The 8086-nt window shown below is 39.7% G+C and overlaps 1 long non-coding RNA gene across 1 annotated transcript; it reads right to left on the reverse strand.

Moving 5' to 3' along the window:
* Positions 1 to 1083: 1083 nt before the first annotated feature.
* On the reverse strand, positions 1084 to 7558 carry LOC310704698. Its single transcript, XR_014524962.1, has 3 exons — positions 6936 to 7558; positions 5959 to 6024; positions 1084 to 5833 (listed from the first exon to the last, which is right to left on the reverse strand). It is a non-coding gene; the product is annotated as an uncharacterized lncRNA (long non-coding RNA).
* Between the last annotated feature and the right edge of the window lie 528 nt (positions 7559 to 8086).

Genomic DNA, 8086 nt, shown 5'->3' on the forward strand with positions numbered 1-8086 from the left:
TACCGAGGATTATACTTCTTCCAAATGCTAGCTGAAACTATTCATTACAATTGAAATTACTGTTGTTATAAGCTAAAGGCAGTTTTAACTAACCACTGCCAAAAGGGAAATGCTTTCATCTTGCTTCTGAACTCTGTAGCCCCAAATTTTAATGATATAATTCTTTATATGATGTGAAAGTCGCCTACAATATGTCTTTATTATTATTTCCTTTCAGAATTTTGTTGCATTTTTAATAAATAAATAAATCTGGATTAGAATTACAGATCTAGTTGTGACCAGGTTGCTGAACTGCATATATAAAACTGAGGAGAACAGTTGGAATGGCATGAGAATACCTTCTTATTTCTTCCAAATTTTATCCTTCATTCTTTCCCTTCATTGCAGTGTCCAGGGAAGTGCTATTCTGACTTCCTGGAAGAGGGAAGCAGGGCTTCTGAATTCAAAGTATGATTTTCCCATCCTCTCAATATTCCGTTTGCTTGGGCCAGCATTTGGACTGAGGGGAGAATATATAGCAGGGATCACCACATTTTTGGTCCAGTGGACATATTTGGAATTTTGGGAAAGTGCCATGGACACCAGTCACAAATTAATGGCAGTGGGGCATGACACAGCACAAAATGGCTGCCATGGGTGCATGGCATAACACAACATGGCTGTCAGAAAGGAGAAATGGATCACAAAATTGTGGGTGCCATGTAGGATAACCTCTGATATATGGTATCATCTGGTTTCATTTGGTAGAAGCTCCATGAGAAACTTCTCAGTGTATTTAAGGTAGAGTCAGAATTATGCACCTTGATTACAACTTTCCATGCATTTTGGCGTATGTGATTTTGTAAGCACCTTAACAATTGCCTTAAACCAGAGGCGTGTGCACATACATGCGCACGCACACACACTGAAAATATATTATTGAAAACCAATCTATCATACCTATAGCAAGAAATAGAATGCCTTCCTTAGTAGTCGGTTTATAAATTAACCAACAATAATACCTATACATTGACATAAACTGATTGCTTCTACAATTCCTCCAGGTGTCATTGGACTCCAGCTCCCATCATCCCTGGACCCTGACCATTGGCCATGCTGCCTGGAGCTGATGGGAGTTGTAGTGCCAACAACTTCTGGAGGACCTCAGGTTCACTATCGTGCTCTGTAAAATGCAAAATGTGCTGGCATTAGTATTAAGGAGGCAGCAGTATGCATTGCCACTTGACCTGATTTCCAGATGAAAAGATATGCAGCGGGTGGGTTGTGTCCAATTTTCTAATGATTTGTAAAACTTTTATGAGCTTTAGCTGAAGAGTAAGCTTTTCAGCCCTAGCAGGGTCCCATAAGTTTCCACACCACAGTCTTCCATTGCTGTGCTACATAAATCCATGCTACAGTCACTGTGAATGTCAGCAGTTCATTAGATTTTGTGGCCTCATTAGGGGAAACAATATCCATTTTAGCTTTCACAAGGGCCACCTTCAACCTTGTTGCTAAAATGAAACCTTATCTTGACTCAGCTTCACATGTACCCACAGCTTTAAGGATTTCGTGCTGTTTTATGCAGGGACTAATGTTGCGTTGTTTTATAGAAAGGCTAATGGTAGTAGCAATTGTGGTTTCCCTGGGCAGCATTAAAATGTTCTGTTAATGACTGCTTGTTGCTGCTTTTCACTGACAGCTGTAAACAAACATACCAAGGACAGAAGTATTAAAAAGGCTGAAAGGAAAGGAAACGAAGCGCAAAGACCTTGGCATTTGCAGACCTTGTTTTGCACATGCAGGTAAAGTGCTCCAATTCAGTGCCTGAATATTAGAACGTATCTTAGCTCTGATGGCAATTATTGGACAGAAGAATCAGTTTCCTGCTGCAAAATGTGAATATTTTAATGGATTTCAATTTAGCAATTTGAAGACTGAATACATCCCAAGAAAAATAAAGGGTTGCAAATCATAAACATTTCATTTCACTCATCTCCTTTCCAAGAAAATACTAGAAATGTTTGAACTTCTCTACATATATCTCTATCTTTTTTTTGTCCAGATGAAACCACCAAAGAAAACTTCAGCCACAATCTCATTAAAGTCAGAATAACTATTGAGGAACCATTTCCAAAACCATGAATGTGCCTGAAACTAGGCCCAGAAACCACAAGACTATAGAAAATAAATGTTGTTCTTCATTTGGTGAGTTTGCAGCACATCCTTTAATCTGTTTTCTGCCTTTAATTACGGAGATAAGTATTTCTTAAGCTCAGGTTGAGGTATTTGAAAAACCAAAAGATTTGAAAAGATTTCAGTGAAAATAACAATACTGATAGTAGGCTCACACCTTTTTACTGATGTGGAAATCATGGTTATTGCTTGATTACTGAATGTGTAAATAATATATTATGTGATCTGCAACCATGGGACCTTCATTCTCATCACATATATTTCTTTACTTGAGAGGAAACAAGCTAGAGAAAGATGAAATGACAATGGGATTGGGTATCAGCTATCATGTGGTGGCTATACTTAAACTGTGACCTCATAACAGCATAAAGAAAATTGGTAGCATGGCAGGGTCACAAGGGTGAAACAAGAGGAGGAAAGACCTTTATTCCAGAAACTGAAAAGTGAAGTTGTGCAGTAGTTCTATAACAGATCTGCTTAAGAGCATTAATTAATGAGTCAGAAGGCTACCTATTGCATTATGCAATAGGTTTTCCAGCTCACTGGCATTAAACCAGTTCCAGTAAAGATCATTTTTGCTCCTTCGAAACTTTCTCATGAAAGAAAATCATTTGAAACCTTTGATTACTGGGATGCTGTTTGCTTATCAAAGAAAGAACAAGAGGGACATTGCCTTTTTATCTTTAATGGGAAACCTCAGAAAAATGAGGGTGGGCAGTAGGGAACAAAGGGGTAGGAGAGAAAGTTTAATATCCAACACATTTTGGACATCTCATACTGTATATATAAATGTGATGTATGCAGAGCTTTTAGGATTTCTATACATGATTTTGTAGTAGTAGTAGTAATAATAATAATAAATACTATACTATACTATACTATACTATACTATACTATACTATACTATACTATACTATACTTTGTCCCAACTGTTTCATTGCCCTTAATTCACTGGTATACCAAGGTACAAATGGTGGAAACTCTCAGGGCAACCCTGTCAAGCCCCACACCGAGGCAAGAGCTTGAACAGGGCTACCTGCTCTATCTTCCAGGGCAATCAGGAGTCCATTGGATTCCTTTAGTCTCTGGGAACATACCATCTTCTCTCCACCACCCCTTACAAGGGGAAGACTGGAGCGGTAAGTCCAAACTTCACCAGGAAGTGATCTGACTATGACAACAAGGTAACACCCACGCAGCCCTTCCTCTACCTGGAGCAAAAACTGAATCAAGGGTGTGCTGCCCTATGTGTCAATTTGCCAGCTTAGTCAGAGAACCTGCTCAGCAGCAGGGGAGATGATTGGCATATATCCATTTCAGTTGTCATGTTTAGTGAAGCTTTCTGCTGAAGTAAAGCAATTTATCTGGATGGCTTTTACTATGTACTGTACATAGTTCTTGGGAGAAAAAAATGATTTATGTGACACCCTTCTTGGTCGTATATATTATCACTATGCTAGAGTTGCTGATTGTTCTTATGTTTCACTCTATCTAAGAAGATTTATTCTTTCCCAAAACTTTTCAGCAGGAGGTATAAATATATTGTGCAAATGACCTGCTGTCCTTAGCGCTGAACTGCATAGCTATGGGTAAAATATAGAATTTTGTACGTGCTTTTGCTTTAATTATTGCAATGCAAACTATAGTGAACAGTCTGTCCCAAGGGAAAATGCTTCTGGTACTTTAAAAGGAAGCAGAAATAATTTAGATCATAACAAGTGTTGTCCTGCAAAAAAAATAAAAAAAATAAAAAAAATGTGAAGTGCTCCTGCTCAGGGTTCAAATCACTACATTCCGTTCATCTGTTTGGCTTGCTCAGTCCTCATTGGGCTATTGGGGTTTTTTATCTCCGCAATTTTGGTTGGTTTTTCCCCTTCAAGTTTGGATTTTTAAAAGGTGTGTGGTTGAGGCACTTGTACCCTGTCAAAGCTACATTAAAATAATTGTTTTTTCTATCCATGTCTTTGAGAAGATCTCACTTCTGTTCTTAGCGACATTTTAAATTTGTTTCTCCAGTGCAAAACAGGAAGTTATCTATCCAATCAGGGAGATGCTTTTTCCTACTAACATATATTTTTCTGTCCTCATGTTCCAGGCAGTCCATTCTAGTCTCCCTTCCACTCAGTTGTCAGATCCACACACCCTGGTCTTACTCTGTGGGGGCGAGAGCTCTACAATTGTTTTTTGTACTTTATGTGTACCTTGGGGTTGCCTCGAGTCTGCTGGCACTTCTTTTTTGCGTGATAATGGTGTCTACATGAGCGTGGAGCAACTTGGAATTGACATTACTATATAGACAGGTCAGATCCTGCAATATAATGTCGCATTATATCTCTGTTATGTCTGTGTGTATGACCTGAAGGAGCTGAAAAGTGAATGTTAACATGAAATTCAGGAGTGCCTGCTCCAACTTAGGTCTGACTTCAAGTCCATTTGTTTTGTATAGCGTTTGAGCATTTGAAAGTGCAACCAGTCAACATGTAAGTCAACGGAGCATGAGGCTTCCTCAGGCAGAATTATGCTGAATTGCATCAGTGCTGTCTCAGCCATTACTTAAGCGATGGTGGCTTCTACACTAGTCCCTCACACTGGAATTGCCAAATTTTGTTCACTCACTTTTTATGGGAATCAAGTGCACTGATTGACTGTTTGAGGCAGAGAGGGAGGGGTTAGACCCCCCCCTTCCCCTTCAAGGAGCAGATTGGCAGGGTTTTGCAGCTTTTTCAAAGAAACAGCACTTATGCAGCCCCAGCTGCTACACCCACACCCTGTTGCTTGCAACTATATATATATTTAAAGATAGAAATGAAAGAAAAAGGTACATCACTCCACGTTTTAACTTTACGTTCAGCAGGCCTTGCATATTTTTTTCAAGTTTTTTTCCAAGATAATAGTAGTACAAAAAGTTCCACTTTTTTATTCCATTTTCTGCTTATCTATATTTGTCGCCTGAAGTTTTCCAGTCCACATAACTGCTAGGTGCTTGTTAACAAAAGAGGATAAAAGATGCAGCTTCTTATCCAACAAGGAATAATAGCACACGGAAGCAGCCATTCATGCTCAGATTTTCCTGGTAAATCAGGAACTAATAAGGTGGGTATGTACATCCAGTAAAGACTGACTTTTTCATTATAATTCACATCTGAATGATAGACACCTAATGCCCATGCAATGGTGTGAAGGAGGAAGTGCCTTATCATCTAGTTGGGCATATACAGTGCCGGATTTATGCATAATCTAAACAAGCTATAGCTTAGGGCCCCACTCTCTTGGGCCCCCCAAAAAAAATTAAAGGGAAAAAAAACTGGATGTACATTTCCAAAAATAAGATAAAAAACAAATAAAATAAAACCTACACACAACAACAGTGTTTTGTGTTGTGTATGGACCTATTAGGTCCATAAATTAGCATACAGCATAAATTCAACACGAAAACCAGCGACAATTTGTTGTTGACAAAGGACAAGTGGACATATAAAGGGCCCCATTACCTTCAGTACCTTAGGGCCTCATCAACCCGAATCTGGCCCTGGGTACTTCTCCCAGCCACAGTGTCCACACAAATCACCACTAGTCACACAAATCACCTCTGGATCAGGGTCAAAATGTCCACACAGCTCAAATTCCAACTTTTAACAGCCGCATGTCCTGCCAGGAACTGTGAAGTATACAGAGACATCTATTGGTTAAATCAAGCATTGCATAAACTTTTCATCTCAGGAGATCAACAAGGGTAAGGTTTCCTTATGGCAACTTTTTTTTGGTGAAGAGGATATCACTTACTTCTGAGTAGCCATAGCCAGGTTTGTGCTGCTAGACTTCTAATGTCAGTGTCGTATCCCACCGATCCTGTCATAGAGTGTATAAAAACACACCTGCATTACAAAACTCTTTGGACATTTTAGAAGAAATGAGGCGTCCCAAAAGGTATAATAAATGTAGAAAGCAAGGATTCAAAAGCTTTAGGAAGGAGCAGATAACTTGTTGTAGGCTGCAATCCTAATCCCATTACCTGGCAGTAAGCAGAACTTACTTCTGAGTAGAAATGGTTAGGTTTGTGTTGCTAGACCTCTAATGCCAGTGTGAGATACTTTCCCAATCCACATATCCTAGCAAGGAAGCGGCAACAGAATGTTTGAAGATAGAACTGTGTGCAAAGATCTCTGCACATTTTAGAAGAGATGTGGGATGGAGGGGTGAATTCAAAGGTTTAAAGAAACTCCAAATTAGGGTGAGGAGCTGTCTCTTTAAGAAACCACTGAGACACTGGAGAAAGGCAGAGGAGAAGCCCTCACCTGCAGCTGCAGCCAATCATAAGCTACAGCTTATTTTATTTGGGAATAGTGTTACATGCATAAGATTTGATAGAACATGCCAGAACACTGGCGTTATTAAGATAGCAATGCTATCTTTCCTTAAATTATCTTTATAACAAACTGATATAAAAAGATAAGTGAAATTATTATGATACCACAAAGATAAGTGATGATAAACTCTACTTAAAGTCATTCCAATATCTCCCTGATGGTGGTAAACAGATTCCTAGCACCTATCATAGAATCATGTTTCTTCTATTTTGTGCTTGCTGACAAATGCACCTAATAAATGTCAGTCAAGAAAAAGATCTGAAATACACTTGTTCAGAGATTGCCTTGAGCTTTTCACACAAGGTTAAAGCAAATAGAAAAGTTGTATCTATTCTCTTTAATGTTGCTTTCCTTTTAACTTTTGACCTTCCTAGTGAGCTGTATTTTTCTTACTGGATTGAAAGAAGTATTGGGTTGCCACTGCATGGCCAGTGATCCTTCCTGTAATTTTCAGAAAGAAATTTCTGGAGGTTCAGCTTCACAGTAACCAGGTTACTGGAAAGAGCATCAGGAAGATAATAAAATAAGTATCAAAGCTGATATTTGAGTAAGGTGATATGTCTTTCAACTATCTGTGCATTCATGTGTGGTGCTTCTGCCAGTACCAGCCAGTGACGCTTTGAGAACAGGTTCACCAAAGCTCAGTTAAGGGTGATGGGTATTCTCAAAATCAGTGCACACCCTTAAAAAACCTAGATCCTGGACAATAGAATTGTCCTATGTTGACATCTTATCCCAGTTCAGGCATGCTTGGGAGGAGAGTGCAGACACCCTAGCTAGCTCTACCCCCTCCATGTTGTCTCTTCAGCCTCTGCATAGAGTCACAGAATTGTAGAGTTGGAAGGGACCATGAGGACCACCTAGTCCAATGCCCTGCAATGCAGGAATCTTTTGCCCAATGTGGGGCTTGAACTCACGACTCTGAGATTAAGAGTCTCATGCTCTACCAGCTGAGCTATCCAATTTGATTGTTTTCCGTGTGTTCAAGTCTGAAGGTCTGATCACGCAGGGTTATAAAGCAGGTGAGGAGACTCCATGAGTACACTGGACTCTCTGCTGCAGACACCTGCCCTCCAGTATGTGGAAGGTGGTGAGGCTGGCAGCAGAGAGGGCAGACCTAGCTATTATGTTTCCACTCTCCCCTTTATTGTATGAGAGGGAGAACATTTGAATAGGGCCCTTGTCGTCTTGGGAATCCCATTTTAAAAGTAAGATTGTAGCTGCCACATGGATAGCTAAAACTCAAGAGTGGTGCTAAAGCTTAGAAGTCTCATTGGACAAATATTTTTGTGGCTAGGAGTTGGATGAAGACACCAGGTAGCAGTAGGATTCAAAGGACAGACTTTTGTTAAACAAGGATGTGCAAAGAGGATTAGATGTCTGATATTCTCCACTCCCTGTGGGGATTCTGCAACTTAAGAAGAAATGGAAAGGGCCAGAGCTCAATGGAGCACCTGGTCTCCATGCAGAAGATCCCAAGTTCAATCAGAAAATGGGTCATGCATCAGAAACGTTGAGCTTTTTGTTCATCAGAACTTCAAAAA

Source organism: Podarcis liolepis (genome assembly GCF_965112155.1).
Source record: "Podarcis liolepis genome assembly, chromosome: 4".
In the NCBI taxonomy this organism is placed as follows: Eukaryota; Metazoa; Chordata; class Lepidosauria; order Squamata; family Lacertidae; genus Podarcis; species Podarcis liolepis.